Genomic DNA, 17,057 nt, shown 5'->3' with positions numbered 1-17,057 from the left:
GGGTGGTGGGTTTCCAGGTTCCGCTTAATAGGTCAGGAGTCCACTACACACAGGAGGCAGCTACATGGGTAGTGGGGGCTGTGTGGAAGGGACTGGGCGGCTTTTTAGGTTAGGGGGTCTCAGGGAACCACAGAAGGGGCGTCTGTCAGAAAGTGGGCAGGTAAAACACAGTAAGGTAGTTGTAGAAATGATTGGTATTGTAGTTGTAAATTGTCGTAGCTGTGTTGGGAAAGAACCAGAGCTCCAAGCCCTAATAGAAAGCACTGAATCTCAAATAGTTGTAAGTACAGAGAGCTGCCTAAAGCCAGAAATAAGTTCAGCCAAAATTTTTTCAAATGATCTAACAGTGTTCAGAAAGGATAGATTAAATACAGTTGGTGGTGGAGTATTTATTGCTGTCAGAGGTAGTTTGCCTTGTAGCAAAATTGAAGTAGATAGTTCATGTGAAATAGTATGGGTAGAGGTTATACCTGACAATCAGACTAAACTATTAACTGGATCGTTTTACCGACCCCCTGACTCGGAAGACATAGTTGCTGAAAAGTTCAAAGAAAACGAGTCTCATTTCAAAGAAGTACCCCACTCATACAATTATAGACAGTGGTGACTTCAATCTACCCTCAATATGCTGGAAAAATTATACGTTTAAAGCCAACTGCAGGCATAAAACATCATCCGAAATTGTACTGAATGCTTTCTCAGAAAATTATTTTGAACAATTAGTTCATGAGCCCACTCCAAGCGTAAATGGTTGTGAAAACATACTTGACTTTTCAGCAATAAATAATCCTGGACAAATAGTGAGTGTTGTGATGAATGCAGGGATTAGTGACCACAAGGCAGTTGCTGCTAGGCTGAATACCGTAACACCTACAACCATAAAAAAGAAATGCAAAGTATATCTATTTAAAAAGCTGATACAAATGCTCTTAACACCTTTCTAAGAGACAGTCTTCACTCCTTCCAAGCTGATCATGTAAGAGTAGAAAAGTTGTGGAATGTTTTCAAAGAGATAGTGTCAACAGCAATTGAGAGATACATGCCATATAAATTAATAAGTGATGGTACTGATCCCCAATGGTACACAAAACGGGTCAGATCGTTGTTGCAGAAGCAACGAAAAAAGCATGCCAAATTTCAAAGAATGCAAAATCCCAAAGATTGGCAAAGTCTTACAGAAGTTCGAAATATGGCATGTACATCAATGCGAGATGCTTTTAACAATTTCCACAACAAAATTCTGTCTTGAAATTTGGCCGAAAACACAAAGAAATTCTGGTCATACGTAAAGCACACCAGTGGCAAGACACAATCAATAACTTCACTGTGTGATAACAATGGTGAAGTCACTGATGACAGAGTTATTAAAAATGGTTTTCCGAAACTCCTTCATCAAAGAAGATGAAGTAAATATTCCTGAATTCCAATCAAGAACAACTGCCAAGATGAGAAACATAGAAGTAGATATCCTAGGTGTAACAAAGCAGCTTAAATCACTTAATAAAGGCAAGGCCTCCAGTCCAGATTGTATACCAGTCAATTTCCTCTCAGAGTATGCAGATAAAATACCTCCATATTTAGCAGTTATATACAACCACTCGCTTACAGAAAGATATGTACCTAAAGACTGGAAAATTGCTCAAGTCACACCAATACCCAAAAAGGGAAGTAGAAGTAATCCACTGAATTACAGGCCTGTATCACTAATGTCGATTTGCAGTAGGGTTTTAGAACATATAATGTATTCAAACATTATGAAGTACCTCGAAGTAAATGATTTATTGACATATAGTCAGCATGGATTCAGAAAATATCGTTCTTGTGAAACACAACTAGCTCTTTATACTCATGAAGTAATAAGTGCTATCGACAGGGTATGTCAAATTTATTCCATACTTTTAGATTTCCAGGAGGCTTTTGACGCCATTCCTCACAAGCGTCTTCTAATCAAACTGCAGGCCTATGGAGTATCGCCTCAGTTGTGCGACTGGATTCATGATTTCCTGTCAGAAAGGTCACAGTTCATAGTAATAGATGGAAAGTCATTGAGTAAAACAGAAGAAATATCTGGTGTTTCCCAAGGAAGTGTTATAGACCCTCTATTGTTCCTGATCTATATTAACGACATAGGAGACAATCTGAGTAGCCGTCTTCGATTGTTTGCAGATGATGCTGTTATTTAACATCAGATGATCAAAATGACTTACAAAATGATTTAGATAAGACATCTGTATGGTGCAAAAAGTGGCAATTGACCCTGAATGAAGAAAAGTGCAAAGTTATTCACATGAATACTAAAATAAATCAGCTAAATTTCGATAATGCGATAAGTCACACACATCTGAGGGCTGTAAATTCAGATAAATACTTAGGGCTTACAATTACAAATAACCTAAATTGGAACGATCACATAGATAATATTGTGGGTAGAGCCAACTAAAGACTGTGATTCATTGGCAGAACACTTAGAAGGTGCAACAGGTCTACTAAAGAGACTGCTTCCACCACGCGTGTCCGCCGTATTTTGGAGTATTGCTGTGCGGTGTGGGATCCGCATCAGGTGGGACTGAGGGATGGCATGGAAAAAGTTCAAAGAAGGGAAGCTCATTTTGTATTATCGTGAAATAGGGGAGATAGTGTCACAGACATGATACATGACTTGGAGTGGCAATCATTAAAACAAAGGCGTTTTTTGTTGTGACGGGATCTTCTCATGAAATTTCAATCACCGGTTTTCTCCTCTGATTGCAAAAACATTCTGTTGGCACCCACCTACATAGAGAGAAATGATCATCACGATAAAATAAGAGAAATCAGGGCTTGCACGGAAAAATTTAAGTGCTTGTTTTTCCCACGTGCCGTTCGAGAGTGGAATGGTAGAGAGACAGCATGAAGGTGGTTCATTGAAACCTCTGCCAGGCACTTTATTGTGAATAGCAGAGTGATCACATAGATGTAGATGTAGTTATGTATTTCTTGTGGTAACAGAATTAAGTGCCAAAATCATCCTAGGGATTGACTGGTTGATAAACTGAGCTCAAAAAGCTATCATATATCATGCAGAACGGAGGTAGTTGGACATTCTGTTTGAATCAACCAGGGTGTTAGAAGGGAACCAGATGAATTGTTCTGCGCATACAGTTGAAGGAAATTTTGGTTTAGGATTGAGGTATGAGTGGTACCCAATACAGAAGATGTTAGACAATGAAGGGAAGAGCCCAACTTACAACAAGCAGTGAATCATGCAGACAGGTTGTCTATTACACAATGAGAGAAATTATTCCAAGTGTTACAGGACAGTAAAGAAGTGTTTTCTGACAGGCCAGAAAAGGCAGTTGGATATGATCATCATACAGAAGTTATTGAGACTGAAACTTCTTTCAAGTCACCATACAATATACCATTAGTTGAAAAGGATGCAGTACAAAAGGAAATGATTGCATGCTCGAATGGGGATAATAGAAAGAAGCAACAACCATTATAACAATCCCTTAGTAAATGTTGGGAAAAAGGATAGTACCATGCGTGTTGTAATAGATGCACGTATGTCATACAGAACTGTCAAGAAAGAGACAAAACACCCTGAGAATATAGAAGATCTCTTGCAAAGATTTAGTGGGGTAAAATTTATTTCAAGTTTTGATATGGTGAAAGGGTATTGGGAGGTGGAATTGAATGCAAAATTGTCAACGTATATAGCTTTCCTTCTTGCTTGGAAATGTTATCAGACTATGGTGGTTTCAGTCAGGCTGACTACTTCAATTTTTGTACTCATATATGCACTTGACAAGATCCTGGTCTGCAAACTCAGATCACAAATAACAATATACATAGATGACTTAATTGTGATCAGGACTTGCTAGGAACATCCCACGGGTATCCAGAGCTCTAATTAGGAGAGAAATGACCCTGAGATTACAAAAGTATGATTTTGTTAGAAACAGAGATAAAATTTCTGGGGCATATAGTTACAGCCCAAGGTATAGAAAAAGATCCAGAGAAAATAAGAGCCATTCAAAATTGTGCAGTGCTCAGGACTCGCAAGAAGCTGAAGGCAGTCATTGAATCATGCTCTTTCTATCGTAAATATGAGCTCAATCAAATATCTAACAGTCCACACCCGTATAGTCTACTGAATAAAAGTGGCGCATTCGTAAGAGCTGACAAACATGCTGCAGCATTTAAGAAGCTGAAAGTAAGTTTAGCTGAGTATATTAAGTTGTGGTATCCAGACTCCAGTGAACCATACAATTTGGCTATGGGCAGTTAGACTGTGGCTTGTGGGTGTCAGTTTTTCAGATGATAGAAGCCACAGGAGAAAATACTCTTTGGCAAACTGCTTTTGCAAGCCAAACCCTCAGCAAATATGAGTGTAACTATATGGTGTCCGAAAAAGAGTCCCTTGCCATAGTCTAGGGTTCTTGTGGGGAACAAAACCATTATCCACACTGATCATAGAGCTTGACTCTCCTGAAGTAATGTCAATTGCTGCATAGCACACTGGCTTCATGGTCTCTGTTTTTACAGTAATTCAACATGGAAATCAGATACATCAAGGGTGCAGAGCATACTGTACCTGATGACCCATCATGACTGCCAGAGTGTAGTGGAACATCTCAAAAGGTGAGGTATAACGATGTGGCCTGCGAAATAAATTATTTAAAAAATTTAGAGGGAAAGTAAAGAGGATGTGTCAGAATGCCGATGAGATGCTGAAGTATGTTAAGGTCGAATTTAATGATGTAGATGCTGGGGACATAGGCTCCTATGTAATTTATGAAGCAATATAACACAACAAGAAGATAAGTTGTCTGGGAATATTGTGAGTGGTCTCACAGCACATAGAAGTGACAATTGATTATTTTCACCTAGCATTTGGTTCCCATGGGACAAAGAAATGTAAAACAAAAAAAGTTGGAGTGTCTAATGTTCAACGACACAGGGCCATTGAATTATGCAAAGGGTAAAATCATGTGATCATTAAAAGTCAAAAGTGATAAATGCAACCAGTTGAAGGCCAATGTAGACAATAAAACCCAAGTAAGTACTAGAAATTGGGGCCTTGGACACTTTCGATCCACTCCCCAAGATAACGGAAGATTTTGTTTGTGGCAGTAGCTCTATTTTCCAAATATATTAAATCATATCAAATAAGGAAGGCTATGTCAAACAACTGAACAACATCTTTCACCAGGGTTTTAGTTATCTATCATCATTCCCTGAAATGAGGGATATCCTACCTGAGATACTGCCCACACCTCCTAAAGGGGCTTTTCATCGCTGACCCAACCTCCACAACATCCTAATCCATCCCTATGCCACTCCAACCCAAACCCCTTCCCCTTCTCTGACCCCTCCAGACTGCTGCTTGCATCCCACGTGATAGATGCATTCTGGTCCGAGATACTGAAGTTGCCAGTTGTATGTGCATGAAGCGTGCCTGCTTGTGCATGTGAATGGTGACGGCTGTGGCTGAAAGCTTTATGTAAGTGGCTTTTAACTGTGCCTGTCTGCAACTTGATGCATCCTCTTTAAGGTAAGTGGTAATATGTCTTTTCCTACATTGTTCATATTTAATTATAAAGATAAGTGGAAAGAATTATCTGAAGTTAAAAAGATTCAGAGCAGTTTCAGTCAACAGTAGTATTGCACTGCTAACAAGTGTGTTAGGAATATTAAAATTTCAGTTCACTTTTCCATCTCGCATCTGAGTTTACATAGAAACGAAATTTCATTCACACAGGTAGCTTTTCAATCAAACAAGTCAGTAAAGTCATCTAAAGTTTCCTACAATTAATCCAAGTTTGAAACATGTAAAACTGCACAATAACCCTGAAAAAGTGGTTTGGTGTGGGGCGGCAGAGGGGCGAAGTGGACTGCGGTAGTTGTCATGGGGTTGTGGACCACTGCTACTGCAGAGAGGACAGAGCCTCTCTGTTGTTTATAGGCCCCCTGTTAACATACAATACAATATAACACAATACATTACAACACAAGGTAGGAGGTAGGAGGTGCTATTGTGTACAAAAAGTAGGGCAGTATTCTCCCTAAGATTGAACCCCCAATCAAAGCTGTGCTTCAATGAAAAAGTTTGATTTGCAATTTATTTTGTGCTTTATCCAAATTAAGTATTTTCTGAAGGAGCACATGGCAAAAAAATTTATTATTTAGTAACTGTGTTAGATAAAGTGTGAATATTATGAGTAGTATTTTGCTAATGCTCAACTGAGTGAAGTGACAGCAAAATACATTGTAGAACTCGTGGAGCTGGGCCTGGTTTTTATGAACGAGTGGCGCATGACTGACCATGACAGCAAAAAATCACTGAATGTGCAGGTGTAGAAATAGTGTGTGGCTGCTAATTCTAACAAAGTTACCACAGTAAAATTTCAAATATTAACTAAATTTTGTCAATGCTAACAATAAACAAAGTCAACTGACAAGGTTAGGGGTAAAGAGAGCCAGTTGTACTTGACATTACAGGAACTGTAATTAAATAAACATCACTTATATTGTAGACGGAAGCGACACCAAAATAACAACACAGGAGCACTGTAAGTTGGGTTCATCATTCAGGGTACAACTCTACACCACAAATTTAATTATATTACCAAATAATTTTAGTACCATTGCAAGGTGACAGTAATATCTATTGCACTTCCACTGAATTATCACATTAACGGGTTTTTGGCTGGTGTTGAGTCATTGGTCTTTTCTTCAGCCAGGTGAGGGGAGTTCAGGTTCCAGCAGATGGCACACCCAGAATGATGAGAGGGGACAGCCTAACGTCCCCATGGTTTAATTTACTTGCAGAACTACCGGAATTTGACATCAAAAGTGTAAAAATGCCCGGTAATGCTGACTACCTCACCACTGTGAAACTGGATGTAAACAATACAATTTTTCCAAGTTTCAAGATACAAGAGGCAATCTTTGACATACAGCTTCTGCATTTTGTGTTCTGTAATTAGGGCAGTACACTTCAAGGATCGAGAAGAGTGATCATTTCTGCAACTGTCAGAAAAAGCAGATAGCGCACATGATGAGTTTTTGTGGAGTGGCCAACCAGTCTCATACATACACTGGGAGAACACATGCCCAAAAGAATTGGCAGTTACAGCTTTGCACTGGGGTGGGAAATACAGCTTCACATCCCAGCAGTAAAACATGATTGTGGTCTTCTCTGGAAGTGATTACTCCTCAAAAGTGAGGAAAAGTGCTCAGTGGCAACCTCGTTATCAGGCAGACCTTGACATACTCAACACATTAAATGGATCCCATGCTTCTCCAAGTGTTCACATAATTCCTTTGCAGTGTTAAGTTTTGGTGAAAAATTATACCTTGTAACATGTTTAGGCTCTTGTGGAATATTACACTAGCAGGTACATCACCAAGTATTTTTTACAAGAACTAAAGCCCATGACTGGGTAGGATTCATCATTTTAATTAAGATTTGTAATTTACTAAAGGAAGGGATTTCATCAAACAGATTTCCAATATTCACTAAAGAGAACACTGGTTTAGTATGGAGATAAGATCCTCCATCTGTTGGGGTGCAAACCAGGAATTGAGGGGAGTAAGTTTCTGTAAGCCACTCAGTTTTGTTTTGCTCTCACAATGTGTCATATCCAATGCATGTTTAATGTTCATGGTCCACTCACTCTACAGAATATCTTATCACAATATGATGTGCAACACTTCAAAGGTGGTTTATGATTTTCACATGAATTCATAATTGGGCAACAAAATTTCACTCTTGATGGTGCTCCATCTACTTTCTGCTCACACAACTTTCAACAAAATATTATGGAACTGACAATGTTTCATAGACTAAACTTTGAAATACTGTTAAAACATTCACTGAAATGGATAAGTACAGTTGATCTTCCGTACCTCCTCTAATGGTTATTACATTAATAAAATGCTGGAAAACCCATTCTGCATTTCATTACCTGTTATACGACCAATATTCGAACCATCATCAAGTGTGTGAATATCTTTATATATGAAAGTAATTAAAAAAACATTAAAAACAGAAGGTATAATCAAAACTAATAGCAATAATATTATTTTTTGTGCTCAATACAAATACGATTCCATAATTTTCATGAGGAATATCCGAGTCTGGCATAGTTTCAAGGGGAATAAAATGAAATAAGAGTGTACTTACAGGCAAAGCATTAGAGCCTTGACCATTACATAGTTTCTCTGGTACATTGCTATTTTTCTCTTTGCTATTGTCTGCTACACAGTTTATGACTGATGAAGGAGTCTCACCTACACAAAGTACATTCTGTATAAGCACATACATACAATAGTTTAACCATGAACACAAACAGGTGAAACAAGTTATATTAACATGGTCAAATGTTTTAAGTACTTTCTTTTAACATTTGAATTGTTCATTCGTGAGTCAACGAGGGACTGAAGCTTTGTAATGGAATCTACAGTTGTGAAACATGAAACATAGTATTTTGCTGCTGTGATCCAATAAATTGGTATGAGTCTCAAAATCTTCTGTGTAAGAAGTAGTACTTTAAGAAATTTCCTTCAGCATTTGGAGGTTGTGAGAGTACAGAACTGAGCAGAATCAAATGGAACTTTCATGATACTGTAATTGAAAACTACAGAAAAATGTTATTTATATGTACGAGGGTCACTCCAAAAGAAATGCACACTATTTTTTTTTTTAATCCATCTTTTATTCTACATGTTTGAAAATTTTACAGTGTGTAGATACATCTTTTAGGAACAATATTTTCATTTCTCCACATAATTTCCATCCCTCTCAACTTCCTTATGCCATTTTGGAACCAGTGCCTGTATACCTCCAGGGTAAAATTATGGACCAACCTGTTGGAGCCAATGTTTGGCAGCGTGCACAAGAGAGTCATCATCTTCAAACCTTGTTTCACGAAGAGAGTCTTTCAGTTTCCCAAAGAGATGGTAGTCACATGGAGCCAGGTCAGGACTGTAAGGCGGGTGTTTCAGTATTGTCCATCCGAGTTTCTTGATCACTTCCATGGTTTCTTGACTGACATGTGGCCATGCATTGTCGTGTAACAGCAAAACATCCTGCTTTTGCCGACGTGGTCCAACACGACTCAGTTGAGCTTGAAGTTTCTTCAGTGTTGTCACATAAGCATCAGAATTTATGGTGGTTCCACTTGGCATGATGCCCACAAGCAATAGTCCTTCGGAATCGAAAAACACCATAACCATAACTTTTCCAGCAGAAGGTGAGGTTTAGAATTTTTTTTTCTTGAGTGAATTTGCATGATGCCACTCCATTGACTGCCTCTTCACCTCTGGTGAAAAATGATGGCGCCATGTTTCATCACCTCTCACAATTCTTCCAAGAAATTCATCTCCACCATTCTCGAACTGTTCCAAAACTTTGCTGCATACCGTTTTTCTTGTTTCTCTGTGAGCCACTGTCAACATCCTGGGAACCCACCTGGCACAAACCTTTTTTAATGCCGACATTTTCAGTATTCTGCAAACACTTCCTTCCCCTATCCCAACGTAGCATGACAATTCATTCACTGTGATGCATCTGTCAGCAGTCACCAATTCGTTAACTCTCTGCTCATTGTCTGGAGTGTGTGCAGCACAAGGCCTGCTGCTGCGAGGACAATCCTCAATACTGCCATGCCCACTTTCATCACGTAACCTGCTTGCCTGTACTGCAACTGAAAGCAGCATCTCCATACACCTTTTTCAACCTCTTGTGAATGTTTCCCACTGTCTCATATTCACAGCACAGGAATCCTATGACAGCGTGTTGCTTCTGATGAACATCAAGTGTAGCAGCCATCTTGAAGACATGCTGTGACGGTGGCACTCACGGAAACAGGTTGAACTAAGTTTGAAAACTAATGGGAAGGATGTATCTACACACTGTAAAACTTTCACACATGCAGAATGAAAACTGTATTTTTACAATAATAATGTGCATTTCTTTTGGAGTGACGCCCGTAGATTATAATCTTCATACACTGCCAGAAAAATAATGCAACAGCCTCAGGAACTGGCAGAAGGGAGTAATCAGCATACACTGAAGGATTGTAGTGTTTGTGATTTATTTGACATGCACTTTGGTAGTCAGATGGTGCTCAAGATGTCTGTCTTTGTACCCTCTGTTTTGACTCTGGAGGCACCAATTGTGCTGATTAAGGTGAATTGTGTCTGGAACATTCATTCTAGTGTACAATCACACCCCAGCAATGAGTACATACTCCTGTTGAACAGCTTCATCCATTTGCACAGAGTGAAAATGCGGCCCTGGAGGAGGCTGGACAGACGTATCGGCAGGTTGCTGTATATGTTGAGCACAGTTTTTTTTTATTTTTTTTATTGGTAGTGGGTTGCTGCTTTCAACAGCGCCCTGTGTAAAATTCCCACACCTGTAGGCCGGGTTCAGGACATTCGCACAGTACAGAGTCAAAATTGACAAACTGTGCGAGCAATGATGGCCGACCAAACATCATCCAGGGGTGAAATCCAGGCGAAGGACCATTGGAAACCATCTGCTCACAGCAGGATTAAGATTGTAAGTGATGTGAATTTAAGTGGTGTTTATGAAATGAGTGGAGCCCTGAGCTATACCCAGAATGCTAAAAGAGCCACACACAAATGGAAATGCTATCAGACATTAAAATCAAAGTAAAAGATTGAGTTGCCACCAACTCTAGCCACACAATAAGCAAGAGGTTCAACTGAGTTGGAAAATTTATTAATTTTGTCATAAGAAAAAAGCTCATAAAAGAACATTCATTGTAATGTCACTCATAAAAAAGTGGGATGTAATTATTAATATGATACAGGGATTGTTCACATGGAACAAATATTAAAATAAAGTAAAAAGTGTGTGAACATTGTGAATAAGAGCAGCTTGCAGCAACATTCATGAAAGCAAGATATATTCTAAAAAAAATTGTTTCAAATTCAAAGGGAACACTTATTATTGGACCTGTGCACAATGAAATGCTATGGTGGGCTGACAAGGAAACTACAAGGTAAATGGCATAGGTAAAGGAGATGTAACATCAGTACACTGGACTTGAAACAAAATTGTTTTTTTCTTAAAACATTGATAGAAGACATCTATATAACTGCTGTTGCCTGGTAACTATGTACGATTGCTTGTGATGTGCTATATGATTCACAACAGAATCTCTTAATTTAGAATGATGGTCTTAATAAGAGGGGGACGGGAAAGGTTTAATACTCACACTCACACCCACATTCACTCAAAGAACAGCAAGGATGGCCCCAAAATCAACATGCAATGAGGCTACAAGGTTTGTTCCACTGTGTTGAGAAATGTTTAAATAAAAGAGTAAATCTAAATATCACAGTTGCATTTAAAGTTGAACCTCAATTTGGAGAAACAGCCTCAATGAGGGCCACACGTACATGCTTACACACTTAACATGAGATCACAAACCACAAATACAATTGAATAATCTGGAAAGCACATATTTAATATTCCAAAATCAGAGCAATAAGTAAACTCTAGGACAGAGGCAGGGGGCCACAGGAAAGTTAGGCTCACAGTTAACTCATGTGGACATGTGGTTTGCAGGACACAATTTCCATGTACTGTGGCCAAAGTTTAGCAACATTAAACTACACAGCCACAAACAATTAACATTTACAGAGGACACATTTGAATAGGCAAAGGGTAATGGCAGAGGGCCAACAAACTCTAGTATTAACCCACGTGGATGGTTTCCAATGGACATATAGTAATGAAACAAAGAAAATTCCAAATTCAGAAAAGATTAGAATGTATGCACACACAGTCGGAGGCACACAAGCATTCACACTGAACTGAGGGCGCGCTTCCTATGTGAGATCGCTTCAACATATGCAGCACCTTTGTGCTACATTCTTCTTATGGATCAATGTTGTCATTAGGAATCAAACTGAAAGTCTGGAAAAGCCTCGCATTCCTTGCCGCGATCTAGCAAAACAATCTTTATAAGACAAAATGCGAGGCCACAAGCTGCACAAGGTGCAACTTCAGTGAGACTGAATTACATAAAAACTCCCCTCTCACTATGAGACAAAGTGCCGCGTGGTTAAATGAACTCACCCTTCTTCGAAGAGACCTCAGCTGCAGACCTTTGGAGAGCTGCAAGCAGACTACCCATCTCACACTAAAACTTCTTCCACACAAACCTGTGGCCAGGAAATCCCAGAGATGAGGCTTCCACCACCAACACAACACCAGTAACTCTCACACAAGGGGAAAAAACCTCTTTACCTACCTGAAAACTACAAGGGTTGGCCAATCTGTACGACTACTGCTGAGTCCTTGCAGCAGACTAAACCACCGTACAGCAAAATGAAACACACCCACATTCATTCACTCACATATGCCAGAGAGTTTTGGAATAGGAGAATGAGGGATAAACATATTATGGAATCTTAGTCATGAGTTTGGTTACATATAAAAACATGGAAGTCTTGTAATGGCATTATAGACACATTTGCAAGTCTGAAAAGAACCAACATAACAGCCATATGATGCTTGCAAATCACAGGATAGGAATTGGCCAAATTGAATCATAGCTCAGTCTTCTCTGGTACGAAATTTAGCAACAAGAACACCCAAATTGTTCTGTAGGATGCAAAGTGCACTGGAAATAAAATAAAATGATAGGAAAGAGGACTATAAGATCCTTTCAAGATCACATGTGCATCTGACCAGGCTACCATTGACACCATGACACCGACAAGCACAGTTACTCTGGTGTTGTGAAACAGTTGAGTGGAGAGTGCAATGGCATTCTGTTGTCTTCAGCGTTGAGAGTTAAGTTCTGTCTATATGTGAGCAATTGACCTACATGTGTATTGCACAGGTCTGGTGAGCTGCGTGTGCCAGAGTACATTCACCTTTGGCACGCAGTTATCATCCCAGGCTTTGTGGTGTGGGGGAACCATTAGTTACAACCTGTGGTCACATTTGATGTTTCTGCTGGGTAAAGTACAGAATGCCTATACTGCAATGCAACATGCTTTTTGTAGTGTACAAAAAGAGACCTGTCCAGTAAGATTACCAAATCTGCAATGGAACGCATATAGGACCTGATGAAGTGGGAACTTACTCATTACCCAGAGCCTGCAAGAACCACTCCTGAATTGCAACAGAAGGCTGTGATCAGTTTTATTTCAAGCCTTATCATGTCAATAAGTCATAATCACCAGCCAAGTAACATATCACTTTTGTAATAAAAATTGTATGCAATATGTTACACTGTATTACCACCAGCCACAGGTGCTGCTACATTTACAAATATTTTGTGTATAATACATATTTGTTAAAATAATAGAACTGTATTTATAATTTTAAAATATCGGTCTTATTTTTAAAATATCTGAGGCTGTTATTAATACAACATGAAAATATTTTAATTTAACTTTTCAATATTTGGAATGTTTTAAAAGCATAGAAGTCGGGAACAATGAGGCAGCAATCGGTAGGCTGCTAGTATCTGCGACAGTGCCTCTGCTGCTATCAAGATATTTCGAAGTTATGAATACAGTTTTACACTTTACACAATTATGTACTGCACCACTGTTTGTTAAATTTAGAACAAGTTAAAAGTTGTTAAAACAGTTATTGTAAAATACACACATTACAAAAAGTTTTGTTTCACCTCGGTTTTGTGAGTTCTGGAACCTGTACAGAAAATTGGGATATAAGTCAACATAAACATCATTTCCACCCTTTTTATTGCTCATGAAAACTACACATTGCATGTTGTACCACCATACAGTGAGACCTTCAGCAGTGATGGTCCAGACTGCTGTACACACCGGTACCTCCAATAATCAGTAGCATGTCTTCTTGCACTGATGCATGCTTGTTTTCAATGTGGGATACTCTCCACAAGTTCATCAAGGCACTGTTCATCCAGATTGCCCCACTCCCCAATGGCGATTTGGCATAGATCCCTTAGAGTGGTTGGTGGGTCACTTTGTCCATAAACAGCCTTTTTCAATCTATCCCAGGCATGTTTGATAGGGTTCATGTCTGGAGAATATGCTGGCCACTCTAGTCAAGCGATGTCATTATCCTCAAGGAAGACAATCACATGATGTGCCCGCTGGGAGTGTGAATTGTCGTCCATCAAGACAAATGCCTCGCCAATATGCTACTGATATGGTTACACCTCTGTCAGAGGATGGCATTCACATATCACACACCTGTTACCGCGCCTTCCATGACCTCCACATTATGCCACCCCAAAACATCAGGGAACCTCCACCTTGCTGCACTTGCTGGACAGTGCGTCGAAGGCATTCAGCCTGACTGGGTTGCCTCCCAACACATTTCTGGTGATTGTTTGGTTGAAGGCATACGCGACACTCATTGGTGAAGAGAATGTGATTCCAATCCTGAGTGGTCCAGTCGACATGTTGTTGGGCACATCTGTACCATGCTGCAAGGTGTTGTGGTTGCGAAGATGGACCTCGTTATGGACGTCATGAGTGAAGCTGCGCATCATGCAGCCCATTGCGCACAGTTTGAGCCATAACAAGACGTCCTGCGCTGCACAAAATGCATTGTTTGACATGGTGGTGTTGCTGTCAGGGTTCCTCCAAGCCATAATCCATAGGTAGCGATCATCCTATGCAGTAGTAGCCCTTGGGTGGCATGAGCGAGGCATATCATTGACAGTTCCTGTCTCTCTGTATCTTCTCCATGTCTGAACAACATCACTTGGTTCACTCGGAGACACCTGGACACTTCCCTTGTTGAGAGCCCTTCCTGGCACAACAAAGTAACAATTCAGACGTGATCAAACTGTGGTGTTGACCACCTAGGCATGGTTGAACTACAGATAACACGATCTGTGTACCTCCTTCCTGGTGGAATGAGAGGAACTGATCAGCTGTCTGACCCCCCTGTCTAATAGGTGCTGCTCATGCATGGTTGTTGAGATCTTTGGGTGGGTTTAGTGAGGTCTCTGAACAGTCAAATGGGCTGTGTCTGTGATACAATATCCACAGTCAACGTCTATCTTCAGGAGTTCTCAGAACTGGGTTGATACAAAACATTTTTTGATGTGTGTATATAAATCCGTCAACACCTCAGCTGGTGGTAATGCAATGTAATGTTACATATACCATTTTTATTTTTCATTTTGGATTAAAGATGTAATGTCACAAGCACATCTGATGAAAATTGGAATAGGTTTACAAGGAAGATTTGTAAAGTTTATTGGGGTATGTAAATATGAAACTATGAGTTACTATTTGCTGTATGCGAAGGCATATCAGTAATGAGGTGTGATTACAATGTGCATGAACATATAGTAAACAAGTGAGGATGAGTGTCAAGTTCTCCTACACATATTTGTTATGTTGATGTGGTGTATGAACAAGTCTTTCAAATGTTCTACTGGAATTATGTTACAATCAAATACAAAAGATGCAAAGTTGTCATAACTGAGGTATTGCAATACTGAGATCTGTGCATAGAGAGCTTGAAAACTACTTTTATTTTAACTTTTTGTATCTTTTATATTTTTCTATTCCACAATGGGTGCTCTTATCAGACACGTTCACTCCCCTTCAACTGACCTGCCTATAGTGGTATTCATTATTACAGTATCAGCTGTTTCAGATAACTTCAAAAGCACATAATCATTGCTCAGTAACAATGATTCTTCTAAATGACTCCCTTATCCTACAGTCTATTCTTCATCATTATTAAACTGTGATCTGACTTTATATCTGCTCCTAGATAAGCCTTACAAACCATTATCTGATTTTGGAATCTGTCTAACCACACAATAATCCAACAAGAATTTTCCTATGCTCCAGGTCTTTTCCAAGTACCCCTCCTCCTCTCGTGAATTTTGAACAGTGTATTTTCTACTAATAGCTAAATTTTATAGCAGAACTGAATTAATCTTTCTCTCCTGTAACTGTTTTCTATTGCTTCCCCTACTACAGACATCAGTCACCCATGATTATGTATATTTATATAAATCTCTCTCTTTCTCTCCCTAGTTGGACCTGATTTGCTTTCAGTTCTGATGATAGAAAACATATTGCTGAACTTTTCACAGTAGCTCTCCCTGCCCCACCTTTCTATTAATGAGTTATTCACCTAACCAGAAATGCCCATCTTCTTTCCATTTCACTTCTCTGACCCACACTATATCTACACTGATCCTTTGCATTTTCTTTTTCAGATTTCCTAACTTGCCTGCCACGTTTAGACTTCAGACACTCCATACCGCAATTCATAGAATATTACCCTTTCGTTGACTCTTCAATCTTTTTCTCATGATCACTCCCCCTTGCCAGATCCGAATGGGGAGTTACTCCAGAAACTTTTATCAATGGAGGGACCACGACTGTTTTATTACAAGCCACATGTCTTGTGGATACGCAACGACAGCCAGTCAAAATAATAGCAAAAATTACCTTAATTTAAATTGACTTTATAGCATAGGAAGGAGTGAATAATTCAACTAAAAAAATCTTTCATTACCCAATGATATTAAATGCGTGACATACAACAAAGTTAAATCTGAAAGTAAGCTGAAGTTCCTTTCTCGAAATTCCTTCCATTCTTTAGAATACTTTTCGTTGACAGGGGTACAATTATTGAACTACATGAAATGAGATCATCATAACTTCTGAACAGTTTGCTTTAGGATGTTCAGACTGTATGATTGGCCAAGGAGCACAAATGGACTATAATGCACTGTATGGTGTGGTTTAAATGATGTCATCCCCAATATTCAAAGTGACAATGGTTTCCACAAGATGTGGGTCGTGCAAGACGTAGCTCGACCCCACTGAAGCAGGAGAGTGATGTCCTGGAGGACCACTCAGGGAACCACATATTCTCTGGATCTGAACATAAGCAACTCCTTTTTCTGGGGTTATATTAAAGACAAGGTGTATAACAATAACCCAAAAACCATTGCTGAGCTGAGAACAGCTGTTCAGGTCATCAACAGCCTTGTTCTGACACTTCAGTGGGGCATGCGGAATTTCGCTATTCGTCTGCACCACATCATCGCCAA

General features: G+C 39.4%; 1 protein-coding gene across 1 annotated transcript in view; it reads right to left on the bottom strand.

Moving 5' to 3' along the window:
* The window catches only part of LOC126427150 (uncharacterized), a 70,155-nt gene that overhangs the window by 13,792 nt on the left and 39,306 nt on the right, over positions 1-17,057 (bottom strand). The window lies entirely within an intron of this gene.

This window comes from Schistocerca serialis, chromosome 11 (assembly GCF_023864345.2).
Source record: "Schistocerca serialis cubense isolate TAMUIC-IGC-003099 chromosome 11, iqSchSeri2.2, whole genome shotgun sequence".
NCBI classification, from domain to species: Eukaryota; Metazoa; Arthropoda; class Insecta; order Orthoptera; family Acrididae; genus Schistocerca; species Schistocerca serialis.
The sequence above is the reverse complement of the archived record's forward strand: the minus strand, read 5'-3'. Positions and strand labels throughout refer to the sequence as shown.